Consider the following 18,922-nt stretch of genomic DNA (forward strand, 5'->3'; position numbering starts at 1 on the left):
GCAGCTGGGCCAAATTCGGTGCCTCCATCCACCCTGAGGCACTGTGCTGATCAGTTGTCTACAGTGTTCACTGACACCATCAACAACTCACTGGAGACACGTCATGAGTCATGGACCTGAATTTCTGGACAGACGGACGAGTATGCCACAAGCAACTAAAAACCTCCTATTGGAAGGGAATCACAGGCTGCAGTCCTCTCACTCTCGGCTGACCTTGACGTGATTTGAACACGCAACCTTCTGATCTGGAGTCAGATGCGCTACCATTGCGCCACAAGGTCCCACAAACATGCCCCTCTGCTCAAAACTTCTGAAAATCTCTGAGAAGCCAGACCATCTTTCCACACAAGCAATTTTTCTGCAACTGGAGGTTGTTCAACTTGTGAATGCAAAGAGGTTGTGCCAAAGACGCATGTCATTTCAGACCATGCATGTCAACATGCACACGTAGAATCTCTCTTTATACTTGAAAGGTTCTCCTCTTTGAGAAAAGAATACAAATCGAGGTTTGAAGTGCGCTTGCAGTAGTCAATCAAAGGCCTAATATAGTGTCTGTCATTCAGTGCTCACGCTCTGATGAGCTTTGCAAGCCAGCTAGACAAATTCTTAACAATGCATATTTGTTACTGATGCTTGTCAGAGAAAGACAAAGTCCTTGGACAGTGTCTAAAAATAAAAGACCTTCCTCTCACACACACCTAAAAAGTGATTGCTCAGAAGGGAGTGCTTTTGTACGTGATGATCTCCTGTCTCAAACACAAGCTGCTCTGGAGAGGCTCCTTGTGCCGTCTGCACCAAAATGCTATTCATGGGGGTAGGAGACCAGTGCTGTCAGCCTTGAATGAAATCTTACCTGACTAAACGACCTTACACTTCACACACAATGGTCTCTTCAACGACTGTTAATGGTATTTACCAGAGAAGTGACTTCTGAGTAGGGAGTGTTCTGGCATGTGATGATCTCCAAAAGAACCAGCGCTGTTGGAGCAGGGAGCAGGCATCTCTCACCACAGGCCAAAAGGTGCAGGTGAAGTGGAGGAGCTGTGATGGCCGAGAGGTTAAGGCGTTGGATTTGAAATCCAATGGGGGGTTCCCCGCGCACGTTCAAACCCTGCTCACAGCGAAAATGCGTTACGGGTGCTTCTTTTTCTGCTAAGATAAGGTTGCAATTAGTCGGAGGGGCTCATATACAAAAGTTGCAACGGTGCCCAGGAGCATTGAGTGATTGACAGTTCTCCAATCACCGGTTCACACCACTGTACTTACATACTAATCATTCATGTACAAAATGTGCTTGTCTCCAAGGAGAGTCCCTCTTCTTCTCTCCAGGCTTTATAAACAAAAACGGTGGGAGATGTCGATCAGTGGCATGTGCACAGACTTTGAGTCACATATTAATTCAAACAGGCTGCAGTCCTGTCACTCTTGGTTGACCTTGATGTGATTTGAACACGCAAGCTTCTGATCTGGAGTCAGATGCGCTACCATTGCCCCACAAGGTCCCACAAACCTGCCCCTCTGCCCAAAACTTCTGAAAATCTCTGCAAAGCCAATCCATCTTCTTTCCACACAAGACATCAAAATTGTTGCAGGGGGCTACTTGTTATCACTGCTATAGAAAGGCTAGAATGACAAATCTTAATCCTTTCTGGCTACGTTTGGTTTTCAGTTAGGCGGCAGTACCTGGTCACTGGTCTCCCGGCAAACACAGCCAGCCATTTGGGTACACCCAAAGCAACACAGTGGTCCAACCGTTTACCGTCACTTTAGCAGCAGGTACACCGTTGCCTCCATTGTTGTTCTTGTGTTGCAAACAGGTGATGTCACGCTGTTGAGGTAACAAAGTGAATGGGCTTTGAAGAAGATGTGGCGAACAGGTTATATTCACTAGGATTTGCTTCTTAGTTAGGCAACTTCTGGGTTTAGTCTGTTTTGTCCAATTTTTGGAAGGTGAATGGCTTCTTCCTGGAAACCTATCCCAGACTTGTAAGCAAGCCTTTCGGAGCACAGTTGTTTAGTACGTCCTGAAAACAGACGAGCCTAGCAGAGGATGGTTTCGATCCATCGACCTCTGGGTTATGGGCCCAGCACGCTTCCGCTGTGCCACTCTGCTCCACACGTACCACAAGACTAGCGCTGCTTAAAAGTGGGCCTTCAATAACATCTTGCATGAACAAACTGTGGGAATTCTGAAGGTGGACGGTACCCGTTTGAACACTGACTTTTATAAATCTTTGTCACCTCAGCGTTCAATGCTTCAAAGCTTCTTGGACTGCTTGTCAGGTCTCGTGTGCGGCCCAACAGATTTTAAGCTAGGGTCAGCCAACCATTTCCTCGTTAGCTGCTAACTCGAATCACTGAGCTTATTGTGTGAGCCACTGAGTCGCATAGTCACGTAAACGCTTAGACGTGAAAACACTGACACTTGGTGTTGCGTATGTTTACTTCCTAAATAAACCCATGAACTCTCTTCAATGAACCTTATTTTACCTTTAGTTAACTAAAATCGACATTCTGTTACACGAACACACTCTGCTGATGCACTTCGATGCTCTTAATACTTCCCGCTGATTGTCAATGGTAGTTCTCATCGGTAGAGATGTAATACCGTCTGTAATCACAAGCACCGACATTAGACATGAAATCTGAATGTATCCAACACAGCGGACACAGTGACATTGTCCACAGTGAAAAACTATCCTGGATATGATGAGCTTGCTTCAGAATGCCAAGCCCAGCTCTGAAGCTGCTTTTAGATTTCATTATCATTCAAAACCGTTTGTTTGCTCGGAATGAAAAACTTATACTTGATATTTGAATGTTTTTTTCTTTACAATAATTTTGTGAGTTTCTCTTTGGTGCAGTCTTTACTTCTTTCAACTATGTGTTTACATGTATCTCATGGCATGGTTCTCTGTATACCTGCAGCATGTGGGTGTTTTGTTTGCCATTTGTATTCAGTTCCATTTACAGAAGCCCTCTAATTCAGCTACTATTCACACCTATCCAATGTATTCACACCTGGTGCTTTCAGAAAACAATGGAACGTCCAGCTACCCGGGCCCCCTCCCCAGACGGTCAACACTTGCGGCTCCCCCATCACCTCTACCACTCAGTAAAGCTCACAAATTTCTCCATGTGCCTTCACACCTCTTTCCATACTTGAAAGGGATGTAAACAGACTCTCTAAGACACAGGACCCACGCAAAGCAGCTGGGCCAAATTCGGTGCCTCCATCCACCCTGAGGCACTGTGCTGATCAGTTGTCTACAGTGTTCACTGACACCATCAACAACTCACTGGAGACACGTCATGAGTCATGGACCTGAATTTCTGGACAGACGGACGAGTATGCCACAAGCAACTAAAAACCTCCTATTGGAAGGGAATCACAGGCTGCAGTCCTCTCACTCTCGGCTGACCTTGACGTGATTTGAACACGCAACCTTCTGATCTGGAGTCAGATGCGCTACCATTGCGCCACAAGGTCCCACAAACATGCCCCTCTGCTCAAAACTTCTGAAAATCTCTGAGAAGCCAGACCATCTTTCCACACAAGCAATTTTTCTGCAACTGGAGGTTGTTCAACTTGTGAATGCAAAGAGGTTGTGCCAAAGACGCATGTCATTTCAGACCATGCATGTCAACATGCACACGTAGAATCTCTCTTTATACTTGAAAGGTTCTCCTCCTTTGAGAAAAGAATACAAATCGAGGTTTGAAGTGCGCTTGCAGTAGTCAATCAAAGGCCTAATATAGTGTCTGTCATTCAGTGCTCACGCTCTGATGAGCTTTGCAAGCCAGCTAGACAAATTCTTAACAATGCATATTTGTTACTGATGCTTGTCAGAGAAAGACAAAGTCCTTGGACAGTGTCTAAAAATAAAAGACCTTCCTCTCACACACACCTAAAAAGTGATTGCTCAGAAGGGAGTGCTTTTGTACGTGATGATCTCCTGTCTCAAACACAAGCTGCTCTGGAGAGGCTCCTTGTGCCGTCTGCACCAAAATGCTATTCATGGGGGTAGGAGACCAGTGCTGTCAGCCTTGAATGAAATCTTACCTGACTAAACGACCTTACACTTCACACACAATGGTCTCTTCAACGACTGTTAATGGTATTTACCAGAGAAGTGACTTCTGAGTAGGGAGTGTTCTGGCATGTGATGATCTCCAAAAGAACCAGCGCTGTTGGAGCAGGGAGCAGGCATCTCTCACCACAGGCCAAAAGGTGCAGGTGAAGTGGAGGAGCTGTGATGGCCGAGAGGTTAAGGCGTTGGATTTGAAATCCAATGGGGGGTTCCCCGCGCAGGTTCAAACCCTGCTCACAGCGAAAATGCGTTACGGGTGCTTCTTTTTCTGCTAAGATAAGGTTGCAATTAGTCGGAGGGGCTCATATACAAAAGTTGCAACGGTGCCCAGGAGCATTGAGTGATTGACAGTTCTCCAATCACCGGTTCACACCACTGTACTTACATACTAATCATTCATGTACAAAATGTGCTTGTCTCCAAGGAGAGTCCCTCTTCTTCTCTCCAGGCTTTATAAACAAAAACGGTGGGAGATGTCGATCAGTGGCATGTGCACAGACTTTGAGTCACATATTAATTCAAACAGGCTGCAGTCCTGTCACTCTTGGTTGACCTTGATGTGATTTGAACACGCAAGCTTCTGATCTGGAGTCAGATGCGCTACCATTGCCCCACAAGGTCCCACAAACCTGCCCCTCTGCCCAAAACTTCTGAAAATCTCTGCAAAGCCAATCCATCTTCTTTCCACACAAGACATCAAAATTGTTGCAGGGGGCTACTTGTTATCACTGCTATAGAAAGGCTAGAATGACAAATCTTAATCCTTTCTGGCTACGTTTGGTTTTCAGTTAGGCGGCAGTACCTGGTCACTGGTCTCCCGGCAAACACAGCCAGCCATTTGGGTACACCCAAAGCAACACAGTGGTCCAACCGTTTACCGTCACTTTAGCAGCAGGTACACCGTTGCCTCCATTGTTGTTCTTGTGTTGCAAACAGGTGATGTCACGCTGTTGAGGTAACAAAGTGAATGGGCTTTGAAGAAGATGTGGCGAACAGGTTATATTCACTAGGATTTGCTTCTTAGTTAGGCAACTTCTGGGTTTAGTCTGTTTTGTCCAATTTTTGGAAGGTGAATGGCTTCTTCCTGGAAACCTATCCCAGACTTGTAAGCAAGCCTTTCGGAGCACAGTTGTTTAGTACGTCCTGAAAACAGACGAGCCTAGCAGAGGATGGTTTCGATCCATCGACCTCTGGGTTATGGGCCCAGCACGCTTCCGCTGCGCCACTCTGCTCCACACGTACCACAAGACTAGCGCTGCTTAAAAGTGGGCCTTCAATAACATCTTGCATGAACAAACTGTGGGAATTCTGAAGGTGGACGGTACCCGTTTGAACACTGACTTTTATAAATCTTTGTCACCTCAGCGTTCAATGCTTCAAAGCTTCTTGGACTGCTTGTCAGGTCTCGTGTGCGGCCCAACAGATTTTAAGCTAGGGTCAGCCAACCATTTCCTCGTTAGCTGCTAACTCGAATCACTGAGCTTATTGTGTGAGCCACTGAGTCGCATAGTCACGTAAACGCTTAGACGTGAAAACACTGACACTTGGTGTTGCATATGTTTACTTCCTAAATAAACCCATGAACTCTCTTCAATGAACCTTATTTTACCTTTAGTTAACTAAAATCGACATTCTGTTACACGAACACACTCTGCTGATGCACTTCGATGCTCTTAATACTTCCCGCTGATTGTCAATGGTAGTTCTCATCGGTAGAGATGTAATACCGTCTGTAATCACAAGCACCGACATTAGACATGAAATCTGAATGTATCCAACACAGCGGACACAGTGACATTGTCCACAGTGAAAAACTATCCTGGATATGATGAGCTTGCTTCAGAATGCCAAGCCCAGCTCTGAAGCTGCTTTTAGATTTCATTATCATTCAAAACCGTTTGTTTGCTCGGAATGAAAAACGTATACTTGATATTTGAATGTTTTTTTCTTTACAATAATTTTGTGAGTTTCTCTTTGGTGCAGTCTTTACTTCTTTCAACTATGTGTTTACATGTATCTCATGGCATGGTTCTCTGTATACCTGCAGCATGTGGGTGTTTTGTTTGCCATTTGTATTCAGTTCCATTTACAGAAGCCCTCTAATTCAGCTACTATTCACACCTATCCAATGTATTCACACCTGGTGCTTTCAGAAAACAATGGAACGTCCAGCTACCCGGGCCCCCTCCCCAGACGGTCAACACTTGCGGCTCCCCCATCACCTCTACCACTCAGTAAAGCTCACAAATTTCTCCATGTGCCTTCACACCTCTTTCCATACTTGAAAGGGATGTAAACAGACTCTCTAAGACACAGGACCCAGGCAAAGCAGCTGGGCCAAATTCGGTGCCTCCATCCACCCTGAGGTACTGTGCTGATCAGTTGTCTACAGTGTTCACTGACACCATCAACAACTCACTGGAGACACGTCATGAGTCATGGACCTGAATTTCTGGACAGACGGACGAGTATGCCACAAGCAACTAAAAACCTCCTATTGGAAGGGAATCACAGGCTGCAGTCCTCTCACTCTCGGCTGACCTTGACGTGATTTGAACACGCAACCTTCTGATCTGGAGTCAGATGCGCTACCATTGCGCCACAAGGTCCCACAAACATGCCCCTCTGCTCAAAACTTCTGAAAATCTCTGAGAAGCCAGACCATCTTTCCACACAAGCAATTTTTCTGCAACTGGAGGTTGTTCAACTTGTGAATGCAAAGAGGTTGTGCCAAAGACGCATGTCATTTCAGACCATGCATGTCAACATGCACACGTAGAATCTCTCTTTATACTTGAAAGGTTCTCCTCTTTGAGAAAAGAATACAAATCGAGGTTTGAAGTGCGCTTGCAGTAGTCAATCAAAGGCCTAATATAGTGTCTGTCATTCAGTGCTCACGCTCTGATGAGCTTTGCAAGCCAGCTAGACAAATTCTTAACAATGCATATTTGTTACTGATGCTTGTCAGAGAAAGACAAAGTCCTTGGACAGTGTCTAAAAATAAAAGACCTTCCTCTCACACACACCTAAAAAGTGATTGCTCAGAAGGGAGTGCTTTTGTACGTGATGATCTCCTGTCTCAAACACAAGCTGCTCTGGAGAGGCTCCTTGTGCCGTCTGCACCAAAATGCTATTCATGGGGGTAGGAGACCAGTGCTGTCAGCCTTGAATGAAATCTTACCTGACTAAACGACCTTACACTTCACACACAATGGTCTCTTCAACGACTGTTAATGGTATTTACCAGAGAAGTGACTTCTGAGTAGGGAGTGTTCTGGCATGTGATGATCTCCAAAAGAACCAGCGCTGTTGGAGCAGGGAGCAGGCATCTCTCACCACAGGCCAAAAGGTGCAGGTGAAGTGGAGGAGCTGTGATGGCCGAGAGGTTAAGGCGTTGGATTTGAAATCCAATGGGGTGTTCCCCGCGCAGGTTCAAACCCTGCTCACAGCGAAAATGCGTTACGGGTGCTTCTTTTTCTGCTAAGATAAGGTTGCAATTAGTCGGAGGGGCTCATATACAAAAGTTGCAACGGTGCCCAGGAGCATTGAGTGATTGACAGTTCTCCAATCACCGGTTCACACCACTGTACTTACATACTAATCATTCATGTACAAAATGTGCTTGTCTCCAAGGAGAGTCCCTCTTCTTCTCTCCAGGCTTTATAAACAAAAACGGTGGGAGATGTCGATCAGTGGCATGTGCACAGACTTTGAGTCACATATTAATTCAAACAGGCTGCAGTCCTGTCACTCTTGGTTGACCTTGATGTGATTTGAACACGCAAGCTTCTGATCTGGAGTCAGATGCGCTACCATTGCCCCACAAGGTCCCACAAACCTGCCCCTCTGCCCAAAACTTCTGAAAATCTCTGCAAAGCCAATCCATCTTCTTTCCACACAAGACATCAAAATTGTTGCAGGGGGCTACTTGTTATCACTGCTATAGAAAGGCTAGAATGACAAATCTTAATCCTTTCTGGCTACGTTTGGTTTTCAGTTAGGCGGCAGTACCTGGTCACTGGTCTCCCGGCAAACACAGCCAGCCATTTGGGTACACCCAAAGCAACACAGTGGTCCAACCGTTTACCGTCACTTTAGCAGCAGGTACACCGTTGCCTCCATTGTTGTTCTTGTGTTGCAAACAGGTGATGTCACGCTGTTGAGGTAACAAAGTGAATGGGCTTTGAAGAAGATGTGGCGAACAGGTTATATTCACTAGGATTTGCTTCTTAGTTAGGCAACTTCTGGGTTTAGTCTGTTTTGTCCAATTTTTGGAAGGTGAATGGCTTCTTCCTGGAAACCTATCCCAGACTTGTAAGCAAGCCTTTCGGAGCACAGTTGTTTAGTACGTCCTGAAAACAGACGAGCCTAGCAGAGGATGGTTTCGATCCATCGACCTCTGGGTTATGGGCCCAGCACGCTTCCGCTGCGCCACTCTGCTCCACACGTACCACAAGACTAGCGCTGCTTAAAAGTGGGCCTTCAATAACATCTTGCATGAACAAACTGTGGGAATTCTGAAGGTGGACGGTACCCGTTTGAACACTGACTTTTATAAATCTTTGTCACCTCAGCGTTCAATGCTTCAAAGCTTCTTGGACTGCTTGTCAGGTCTCGTGTGCGGCCCAACAGATTTTAAGCTAGGGTCAGCCAACCATTTCCTCGTTAGCTGCTAACTCGAATCACTGAGCTTATTGTGTGAGCCACTGAGTCGCATAGTCACGTAAACGCTTAGACGTGAAAACACTGACACTTGGTGTTGCATATGTTTACTTCCTAAATAAACCCATGAACTCTCTTCAATGAACCTTATTTTACCTTTAGTTAACTAAAATCGACATTCTGTTACACGAACACACTCTGCTGATGCACTTCGATGCTCTTAATACTTCCCGCTGATTGTCAATGGTAGTTCTCATCGGTAGAGATGTAATACCGTCTGTAATCACAAGCACCGACATTAGACATGAAATCTGAATGTATCCAACACAGCGGACACAGTGACATTGTCCACAGTGAAAAACTATCCTGGATATGATGAGCTTGCTTCAGAATGCCAAGCCCGGCTCTGAAGCTGCTTTTAGATTTCATTATCATTCAAAACCGTTTGTTTGCTCGGAATGAAAAACTTATACTTGATATTTGAATGTTTTTTTCTTTACAATAATTTTGTGAGTTTCTCTTTGGTGCAGTCTTTACTTCTTTCAACTATGTGTTTACATGTATCTCATGGCATTGCTCTCTGTATACCTGCAGCATGTGGGTGTTTTGTTTGCCATTTGTATTCAGTTCCATTTACAGAAGCCCTCTAATTCAGCTACTATTCACACCTATCCAATGTATTCACACCTGGTGCTTTCAGAAAACAATGGAACGTCCAGCTACCCGGGGCCCCTCCCCAGACGGTCAACACTTGCGGCTCCCCCATCACCTCTACCACTCAGTAAAGCTCACAAATTTCTCCATGTGCCTTCACACCTCTTTCCATACTTGAAAGGGATGTAAACAGACTCTCTAAGACACAGGACCCACGCAAAGCAGCTGGGCCAAATTCGGTGCCTCCATCCACCCTGAGGTACTGTGCTGATCAGTTGTCTACAGTGTTCACTGACACCATCAACAACTCACTGGAGACACGTCATGAGTCATGGACCTGAATTTCTGGACAGACGGACGAGTATGCCACAAGCAACTAAAAACCTCCTATTGGAAGGGAATCACAGGCTGCAGTCCTCTCACTCTCGGCTGACCTTGACGTGATTTGAACACGCAACCTTCTGATCTGGAGTCAGAGGCGCTACCATTGCGCCACAAGGTCCCACAAACATGCCCCTCTGCTCAAAACTTCTGAAAATCTCTGAGAAGCCAGACCATCTTTCCACACAAGCAATTTTTCTGCAACTGGAGGTTGTTCAACTTGTGAATGCAAAGAGGTTGTGCCAAAGACGCATGTCATTTCAGACCATGCATGTCAACATGCACACGTAGAATCTCTCTTTATACTTGAAAGGTTCTCCTCTTTGAGAAAAGAATACAAATCGAGGTTTGAAGTGCGCTTGCAGTAGTCAATCAAAGGCCTAATATAGTGTCTGTCATTCAGTGCTCACGCTCTGATGAGCTTTGCAAGCCAGCTAGACAAATTCTTAACAATGCATATTTGTTACTGATGCTTGTCAGAGAAAGACAAAGTCCTTGGACAGTGTCTAAAAATAAAAGACCTTCCTCTCACACACACCTAAAAAGTGATTGCTCAGAAGGGAGTGCTTTTGTACGTGATGATCTCCTGTCTCAAACACAAGCTGCTCTGGAGAGGCTCCTTGTGCCGTCTGCACCAAAATGCTATTCATGGGGGTAGGAGACCAGTGCTGTCAGCCTTGAATGAAATCTTACCTGACTAAACGACCTTACACTTCACACACAATGGTCTCTTCAACGACTGTTAATGGTATTTACCAGAGAAGTGACTTCTGAGTAGGGAGTGTTCTGGCATGTGATGATCTCCAAAAGAACCAGCGCTGTTGGAGCAGGGAGCAGGCATCTCTCACCACAGGCCAAAAGGTGCAGGTGAAGTGGAGGAGCTGTGATGGCCGAGAGGTTAAGGCGTTGGATTTGAAATCCAATGGGGTGTTCCCCGCGCAGGTTCAAACCCTGCTCACAGCGAAAATGCGTTACGGGTGCTTCTTTTTCTGCTAAGATAAGGTTGCAATTAGTCGGAGGGGCTCATATACAAAAGTTGCAACGGTGCCCAGGAGCATTGAGTGATTGACAGTTCTCCAATCACCGGTTCACACCACTGTACTTACATACTAATCATTCATGTACAAAATGTGCTTGTCTCCAAGGAGAGTCCCTCTTCTTCTCTCCAGGCTTTATAAACAAAAACGGTGGGAGATGTCGATCAGTGGCATGTGCACAGACTTTGAGTCACATATTAATTCAAACAGGCTGCAGTCCTGTCACTCTTGGTTGACCTTGATGTGATTTGAACACGCAAGCTTCTGATCTGGAGTCAGATGCGCTACCATTGCCCCACAAGGTCCCACAAACCTGCCCCTCTGCCCAAAACTTCTGAAAATCTCTGCAAAGCCAATCCATCTTCTTTCCACACAAGACATCAAAATTGTTGCAGGGGGCTACTTGTTATCACTGCTATAGAAAGGCTAGAATGACAAATCTTAATCCTTTCTGGCTACGTTTGGTTTTCAGTTAGGCGGCAGTACCTGGTCACTGGTCTCCCGGCAAACACAGCCAGCCATTTGGGTACACCCAAAGCAACACAGTGGTCCAACCGTTTACCGTCACTTTAGCAGCAGGTACACCGTTGCCTCCATTGTTGTTCTTGTGTTGCAAACAGGTGATGTCACGCTGTTGAGGTAACAAAGTGAATGGGCTTTGAAGAAGATGTGGCGAACAGGTTATATTCACTAGGATTTGCTTCTTAGTTAGGCAACTTCTGGGTTTAGTCTGTTTTGTCCAATTTTTGGAAGGTGAATGGCTTCTTCCTGGAAACCTATCCCAGACTTGTAAGCAAGCCTTTCGGAGCACAGTTGTTTAGTACGTCCTGAAAACAGACGAGCCTAGCAGAGGATGGTTTCGATCCATCGACCTCTGGGTTATGGGCCCAGCACGCTTCCGCTGCGCCACTCTGCTCCACACGTACCACAAGACTAGCGCTGCTTAAAAGTGGGCCTTCAATAACATCTTGCATGAACAAACTGTGGGAATTCTGAAGGTGGACGGTACCCGTTTGAACACTGACTTTTATAAATCTTTGTCACCTCAGCGTTCAATGCTTCAAAGCTTCTTGGACTGCTTGTCAGGTCTCGTGTGCGGCCCAACAGATTTTAAGCTAGGGTCAGCCAACCATTTCCTCGTTAGCTGCTAACTCGAATCACTGAGCTTATTGTGTGAGCCACTGAGTCGCATAGTCACGTAAACGCTTAGACGTGAAAACACTGACACTTGGTGTTGCATATGTTTACTTCCTAAATAAACCCATGAACTCTCTTCAATGAACCTTATTTTACCTTTAGTTAACTAAAATCGACATTCTGTTACACGAACACACTCTGCTGATGCACTTCGATGCTCTTAATACTTCCCGCTGATTGTCAATGGTAGTTCTCATCGGTAGAGATGTAATACCGTCTGTAATCACAAGCACCGACATTAGACATGAAATCTGAATGTATCCAACACAGCGGACACAGTGACATTGTCCACAGTGAAAAACTATCCTGGATATGATGAGCTTGCTTCAGAATGCCAAGCCCGGCTCTGAAGCTGCTTTTAGATTTCATTATCATTCAAAACCGTTTGTTTGCTCGGAATGAAAAACTTATACTTGATATTTGAATGTTTTTTTCTTTACAATAATTTTGTGAGTTTCTCTTTGGTGCAGTCTTTACTTCTTTCAACTATGTGTTTACATGTATCTCATGGCATTGCTCTCTGTATACCTGCAGCATGTGGGTGTTTTGTTTGCCATTTGTATTCAGTTCCATTTACAGAAGCCCTCTAATTCAGCTACTATTCACACCTATCCAATGTATTCACACCTGGTGCTTTCAGAAAACAATGGAACGTCCAGCTACCCGGGGCCCCTCCCCAGACGGTCAACACTTGCGGCTCCCCCATCACCTCTACCACTCAGTAAAGCTCACAAATTTCTCCATGTGCCTTCACACCTCTTTCCATACTTGAAAGGGATGTAAACAGACTCTCTAAGACACAGGACCCACGCAAAGCAGCTGGGCCAAATTCGGTGCCTCCATCCACCCTGAGGCACTGTGCTGATCAGTTGTCTACAGTGTTCACTGACACCATCAACAACTCACTGGAGACACGTCATGAGTCATGGACCTGAATTTCTGGACAGACGGACGAGTATGCCACAAGCAACTAAAAACCTCCTATTGGAAGGGAATCACAGGCTGCAGTCCTCTCACTCTCGGCTGACCTTGACGTGATTTGAACACGCAACCTTCTGATCTGGAGTCAGAGGCGCTACCATTGCGCCACAAGGTCCCACAAACATGCCCCTCTGCTCAAAACTTCTGAAAATCTCTGAGAAGCCAGACCATCTTTCCACACAAGCAATTTTTCTGCAACTGGAGGTTGTTCAACTTGTGAATGCAAAGAGGTTGTGCCAAAGACGCATGTCATTTCAGACCATGCATGTCAACATGCACACGTAGAATCTCTCTTTATACTTGAAAGGTTCTCCTCTTTGAGAAAAGAATACAAATCGAGGTTTGAAGTGCGCTTGCAGTAGTCAATCAAAGGCCTAATATAGTGTCTGTCATTCAGTGCTCACGCTCTGATGAGCTTTGCAAGCCAGCTAGACAAATTCTTAACAATGCATATTTGTTACTGATGCTTGTCAGAGAAAGACAAAGTCCTTGGACAGTGTCTAAAAATAAAAGACCTTCCTCTCACACACACCTAAAAAGTGATTGCTCAGAAGGGAGTGCTTTTGTACGTGATGATCTCCTGTCTCAAACACAAGCTGCTCTGGAGAGGCTCCTTGTGCCGTCTGCACCAAAATGCTATTCATGGGGGTAGGAGACCAGTGCTGTCAGCCTTGAATGAAATCTTACCTGACTAAACGACCTTACACTTCACACACAATGGTCTCTTCAACGACTGTTAATGGTATTTACCAGAGAAGTGACTTCTGAGTAGGGAGTGTTCTGGCATGTGATGATCTCCAAAAGAACCAGCGCTGTTGGAGCAGGGAGCAGGCATCTCTCACCACAGGCCAAAAGGTGCAGGTGAAGTGGAGGAGCTGTGATGGCCGAGAGGTTAAGGCGTTGGATTTGAAATCCAATGGGGGGTTCCCCGCGCAGGTTCAAACCCTGCTCACAGCGAAAATGCGTTACGGGTGCTTCTTTTTCTGCTAAGATAAGGTTGCAATTAGTCGGAGGGGCTCATATACAAAAGTTGCAACGGTGCCCAGGAGCATTGAGTGATTGACAGTTCTCCAATCACCGGTTCACACCACTGTACTTACATACTAATCATTCATGTACAAAATGTGCTTGTCTCCAAGGAGAGTCCCTCTTCTTCTCTCCAGGCTTTATAAACAAAAACGGTGGGAGATGTCGATCAGTGGCATGTGCACAGACTTTGAGTCACATATTAATTCAAACAGGCTGCAGTCCTGTCACTCTTGGTTGACCTTGATGTGATTTGAACACGCAAGCTTCTGATCTGGAGTCAGATGCGCTACCATTGCCCCACAAGGTCCCACAAACCTGCCCCTCTGCCCAAAACTTCTGAAAATCTCTGCAAAGCCAATCCATCTTCTTTCCACACAAGACATCAAAATTGTTGCAGGGGGCTACTTGTTATCACTGCTATAGAAAGGCTAGAATGACAAATCTTAATCCTTTCTGGCTACGTTTGGTTTTCAGTTAGGCGGCAGTACCTGGTCACTGGTCTCCCGGCAAACACAGCCAGCCATTTGGGTACACCCAAAGCAACACAGTGGTCCAACCGTTTACCGTCACTTTAGCAGCAGGTACACCGTTGCCTCCATTGTTGTTCTTGTGTTGCAAACAGGTGATGTCACGCTGTTGAGGTAACAAAGTGAATGGGCTTTGAAGAAGATGTGGCGAACAGGTTATATTCACTAGGATTTGCTTCTTAGTTAGGCAACTTCTGGGTTTAGTCTGTTTTGTCCAATTTTTGGAAGGTGAATGGCTTCTTCCTGGAAACCTATCCCAGACTTGTAAGCAAGCCTTTCGGAGCACAGTTGTTTAGTACGTCCTGAAAACAGACGAGCCTAGCAGAGGATGGTTTCGATCCATCGACCTCTGGGTTATGGGCCCAGCACGCTTCCGCTGCGCCACTCTGCTCCACACGTACCACAAGACTAGCGCTGCTTAAAAGTGGGCCTTCAATAACATCTTGCATGAACAAACTGTGGGAATTCTGAAGGTGGACGGTACCCGTTTGAACACTGACTTTTATAAATCTTTGTCACCTCAGCGTTCAATGCTTCAAAGCTTCTTGGACTGCTTGTCAGGTCTCGTGTGCGGCCCAACAGATTTTAAGCTAGGGTCAGCCAACCATTTCCTCGTTAGCTGCTAACTCGAATCACTGAGCTTATTGTGTGAGCCACTGAGTCGCATAGTCACGTAAACGCTTAGACGTGAAAACACTGACACTTGGTGTTGCGTATGTTTACTTCCTAAATAAACCCATGAACTCTCTTCAATGAACCTTATTTTACCTTTAGTTAACTAAAATCGACATTCTGTTACACGAACACACTCTGCTGATGCACTTCGATGCTCTTAATACTTCCCGCTGATTGTCAATGGTAGTTCTCATCGGTAGAGATGTAATACCGTCTGTAATCACAAGCACCGACATTAGACATGAAATCTGAATGTATCCAACACAGCGGACACAGTGACATTGTCCACAGTGAAAAACTATCCTGGATATGATGAGCTTGCTTCAGAATGCCAAGCCCGGCTCTGAAGCTGCTTTTAGATTTCATTATCATTCAAAACCGTTTGTTTGCTCGGAATGAAAAACTTATACTTGATATTTGAATGTTTTTTTCTTTACAATAATTTTGTGAGTTTCTCTTTGGTGCAGTCTTTACTTCTTTCAACTATGTGTTTACATGTATCTCATGGCATTGCTCTCTGTATACCTGCAGCATGTGGGTGTTTTGTTTGCCATTTGTATTCAGTTCCATTTACAGAAGCCCTCTAATTCAGCTACTATTCACACCTATCCAATGTATTCACACCTGGTGCTTTCAGAAAACAATGGAACGTCCAGCTACCCGGGGCCCCTCCCCAGACGGTCAACACTTGCGGCTCCCCCATCACCTCTACCACTCAGTAAAGCTCACAAATTTCTCCATGTGCCTTCACACCTCTTTCCATACTTGAAAGGGATGTAAACAGACTCTCTAAGACACAGGACCCACGCAAAGCAGCTGGGCCAAATTCGGTGCCTCCATCCACCCTGAGGTACTGTGCTGATCAGTTGTCTACAGTGTTCACTGACACCATCAACAACTCACTGGAGACACGTCATGAGTCATGGACCTGAATTTCTGGACAGACGGACGAGTATGCCACAAGCAACTAAAAACCTCCTATTGGAAGGGAATCACAGGCTGCAGTCCTCTCACTCTCGGCTGACCTTGACGTGATTTGAACACGCAACCTTCTGATCTGGAGTCAGAGGCGCTACCATTGCGCCACAAGGTCCCACAAACATGCCCCTCTGCTCAAAACTTCTGAAAATCTCTGAGAAGCCAGACCATCTTTCCACACAAGCAATTTTTCTGCAACTGGAGGTTGTTCAACTTGTGAATGCAAAGAGGTTGTGCCAAAGACGCATGTCATTTCAGACCATGCATGTCAACATGCACACGTAGAATCTCTCTTTATACTTGAAAGGTTCTCCTCTTTGAGAAAAGAATACAAATCGAGGTTTGAAGTGCGCTTGCAGTAGTCAATCAAAGGCCTAATATAGTGTCTGTCATTCAGTGCTCACGCTCTGATGAGCTTTGCAAGCCAGCTAGACAAATTCTTAACAATGCATATTTGTTACTGATGCTTGTCAGAGAAAGACAAAGTCCTTGGACAGTGTCTAAAAATAAAAGACCTTCCTCTCACACACACCTAAAAAGTGATTGCTCAGAAGGGAGTGCTTTTGTACGTGATGATCTCCTGTCTCAAACACAAGCTGCTCTGGAGAGGCTCCTTGTGCCGTCTGCACCAAAATGCTATTCATGGGGGTAGGAGACCAGTGCTGTCAGCCTTGAATGAAATCTTACCTGACTAAACGACCTTACACTTCACACACAATGGTCTCTTCAACGACTGTTAATGGTATTTACCAGAGAAGTGACTTCTGAGTAGGGAGTGTTCTGGCATGTGATGATCTCCAAAAGAACCAGCGCTGTTGGAGCAGGGAGCAGGCATCTCTCACCACAGGCCAAAAGGTGCAGGTGAAGTGAAGGAGCTGTGATGGCCGAGAGGTTAAGGCGTTGGATTTGAAATCCAATGGGGTGTTCCCCGCGCAGGTTCAAACCCTGCTCACAGCGAAAATGCGTTACGGGTGCTTCTTTTTCTGCTAAGATAAGGTTGCAATTAGTCGGAGGGGCTCATATACAAAAGTTGCAACGGTGCCCAGGAGCATTGAGTGATTGACAGTTCTCCAATCACCGGTTCACACCACTGTACTTACATACTAATCATTCATGTACAAAATGTGCTTGTCTCCAAGGAGAGTCCCTCTTCTTCTCTCCAGGCTTTATAAACAAAAACGGTGGGAGATGTCGATCAGTGGCATGTGCACAGACTTTGAGTCACATATTAATTCAAACAGGCTGCAGTCCTGTCACTCTTGGTTGACCTTGATGTGATTTGAACACGCAAGCTTCTGATCTGGAGTCAGATGCGCTACCATTGCCCCACAAGGTCCCACAAACCTGCCCCTCTGCCCAAAACTTCTGAAAATCTCTGCAAAGCCAATCCATCTTCTTTCCACACAAGACATCAAAATTGTTGCAGGGGGCTACTTGTTATCACTGCTATAGAAAGGCTAGAATGACAAATCTTAATCCTTTCTGGCTACGTTTGGTTTTCAGTTAGGCGGCAGTACCTGGTCACTGGTCTCCCGGCAAACACAGCCAGCCATTTGGGTACACCCAAAGCAACACAGTGGTCCAACCGTTTACCGTCACTTTAGCAGCAGGTACACCGTTGCCTCCATTGTTGTTCTTGTGTTGCAAACAGGTGATGTCACGCTGTTGAGGTAACAAAGTGAATGGGCTTTGAAGAAGATGTGGCGAACAGGTTATATTCACTAGGATTTGCTTCTTAGTTAGGCAACTTCTGGGTTTAGTCTGTTTTGTCCAATTTTTGGAAGGTGAATGGCTTCTTCCTGGAAACCTATCCCAGACTTGTAAGCAAGCCTTTCGGAGCACAGTTGTTTAGTACGTCCTGAAAACAGACGAGCCTAGCAGAGGATGGTTTCGATCCATCGACCTCTGGGTTATGGGCCCAGCACGCTTCCGCTGCGCCACTCTGCTCCACACGTACCACAAGACTAGCGCTGCTTAAAAGTGGGCCTTCAATAACATCTTGCATGAACAAACTGTGGGAATTCTGAAGGTGGACGGTACCCGTTTGAACACTGACTTTTATAAATCTTTGTCACCTCAGCGTTCAATGCTTCAAAGCTTCTTGGACTGCTTGTCAGGTCTCGTGTGCGGCCCAACAGATTTTAAGCTAGGGTCAGCCAACCATTTCCTCGTTAGCTGCTAACTCGAATCACTGAGCTTATTGTGTGAGCCACTGAGTCGCATAGTCACGTAAACGCTTAGACGTGAAAACATTGACACTTGGTGTTGCGTATGTTTACTTCCTAAATAAACCCATGAACTCTCTTCAATGAACCTTATTTTACCTTTAGTTAACTAAAATCGCCGTTCTGTTACACGAACACACTCTGCTGATGCACTTCGATGCTCTTAATACTTCCCGCTGATTGTCAATGGTAGTTCTCATCGGTAGAGATGTAATACCGTCTGTAATCACAAGCACCGACATTAGACATGAAATCTGAATGTATCCAACACAGCGGACACAGTGACATTGTCCACAGTGAAAAACTATCCTGGATATGATGAGCTTGCTTCAGAATGCCAAGCCCAGCTCTGAAGCTGCTTTTAGATTTCATTATCATTCAAAACCGTTTGTTTGCTCGGAATGAAAAACTTATACTTGATATTTGAATGTTTTTTTCTTTACAATAATTTTGTGAGTTTCTCTTTGGTGCAGTCTTTACTTCTT

At 45.5% G+C, this 18,922-nt stretch overlaps 17 non-coding genes across 17 annotated transcripts; 6 read left to right on the plus strand and 11 right to left on the minus strand.

The window, feature by feature from the left end:
- Window positions 1-209: 209 nt before the first annotated feature.
- Window positions 210-281, minus strand: trnaw-cca (transfer RNA tryptophan (anticodon CCA)). Its single transcript has one exon. It is a non-coding gene; the product is annotated as a tRNA-Trp (tRNA).
- Window positions 282-1,040: 759 nt separating this feature from the next.
- On the plus strand, window positions 1,041-1,123 carry trnas-uga (transfer RNA serine (anticodon UGA)). Its single transcript has one exon. It is a non-coding gene; the product is annotated as a tRNA-Ser (tRNA).
- Window positions 1,124-3,418: 2,295 nt separating this feature from the next.
- On the minus strand, window positions 3,419-3,490 carry trnaw-cca (transfer RNA tryptophan (anticodon CCA)). The gene has a single exon. It is a non-coding gene; the product is annotated as a tRNA-Trp (tRNA).
- Window positions 3,491-4,250: 760 nt separating this feature from the next.
- Window positions 4,251-4,333, plus strand: trnas-uga (transfer RNA serine (anticodon UGA)). Its single transcript has one exon. It is a non-coding gene; the product is annotated as a tRNA-Ser (tRNA).
- Window positions 4,334-5,251: 918 nt separating this feature from the next.
- trnam-cau (transfer RNA methionine (anticodon CAU)) lies at window positions 5,252-5,323 on the minus strand. Its single transcript has one exon. It is a non-coding gene; the product is annotated as a tRNA-Met (tRNA).
- Window positions 5,324-6,628: 1,305 nt separating this feature from the next.
- trnaw-cca (transfer RNA tryptophan (anticodon CCA)) lies at window positions 6,629-6,700 on the minus strand. The gene has a single exon. It is a non-coding gene; the product is annotated as a tRNA-Trp (tRNA).
- Window positions 6,701-7,459: 759 nt separating this feature from the next.
- On the plus strand, window positions 7,460-7,542 carry trnas-uga (transfer RNA serine (anticodon UGA)). The gene has a single exon. It is a non-coding gene; the product is annotated as a tRNA-Ser (tRNA).
- Window positions 7,543-8,460: 918 nt separating this feature from the next.
- On the minus strand, window positions 8,461-8,532 carry trnam-cau (transfer RNA methionine (anticodon CAU)). Its single transcript has one exon. It is a non-coding gene; the product is annotated as a tRNA-Met (tRNA).
- A 1,305-nt stretch (window positions 8,533-9,837) lies between these two features.
- trnaw-cca (transfer RNA tryptophan (anticodon CCA)) lies at window positions 9,838-9,909 on the minus strand. The gene has a single exon. It is a non-coding gene; the product is annotated as a tRNA-Trp (tRNA).
- Window positions 9,910-10,668: 759 nt separating this feature from the next.
- On the plus strand, window positions 10,669-10,751 carry trnas-uga (transfer RNA serine (anticodon UGA)). The gene has a single exon. It is a non-coding gene; the product is annotated as a tRNA-Ser (tRNA).
- A 918-nt stretch (window positions 10,752-11,669) lies between these two features.
- trnam-cau (transfer RNA methionine (anticodon CAU)) lies at window positions 11,670-11,741 on the minus strand. Its single transcript has one exon. It is a non-coding gene; the product is annotated as a tRNA-Met (tRNA).
- A 1,305-nt stretch (window positions 11,742-13,046) lies between these two features.
- Window positions 13,047-13,118, minus strand: trnaw-cca (transfer RNA tryptophan (anticodon CCA)). The gene has a single exon. It is a non-coding gene; the product is annotated as a tRNA-Trp (tRNA).
- A 759-nt stretch (window positions 13,119-13,877) lies between these two features.
- On the plus strand, window positions 13,878-13,960 carry trnas-uga (transfer RNA serine (anticodon UGA)). Its single transcript has one exon. It is a non-coding gene; the product is annotated as a tRNA-Ser (tRNA).
- Window positions 13,961-14,878: 918 nt separating this feature from the next.
- On the minus strand, window positions 14,879-14,950 carry trnam-cau (transfer RNA methionine (anticodon CAU)). The gene has a single exon. It is a non-coding gene; the product is annotated as a tRNA-Met (tRNA).
- Window positions 14,951-16,255: 1,305 nt separating this feature from the next.
- Window positions 16,256-16,327, minus strand: trnaw-cca (transfer RNA tryptophan (anticodon CCA)). The gene has a single exon. It is a non-coding gene; the product is annotated as a tRNA-Trp (tRNA).
- Window positions 16,328-17,086: 759 nt separating this feature from the next.
- trnas-uga (transfer RNA serine (anticodon UGA)) lies at window positions 17,087-17,169 on the plus strand. The gene has a single exon. It is a non-coding gene; the product is annotated as a tRNA-Ser (tRNA).
- A 918-nt stretch (window positions 17,170-18,087) lies between these two features.
- trnam-cau (transfer RNA methionine (anticodon CAU)) lies at window positions 18,088-18,159 on the minus strand. The gene has a single exon. It is a non-coding gene; the product is annotated as a tRNA-Met (tRNA).
- Between the last annotated feature and the right edge of the window lie 763 nt (window positions 18,160-18,922).

The sequence above is a fragment of the Copadichromis virginalis genome, linkage group LG23, assembly GCF_057382275.1.
Source record: "Copadichromis virginalis isolate Kocher_CV1m ecotype Utaka linkage group LG23, C_Virginalis_male_GT1.1, whole genome shotgun sequence".
Classification (NCBI taxonomy): domain Eukaryota; kingdom Metazoa; phylum Chordata; class Actinopteri; order Cichliformes; family Cichlidae; genus Copadichromis; species Copadichromis virginalis.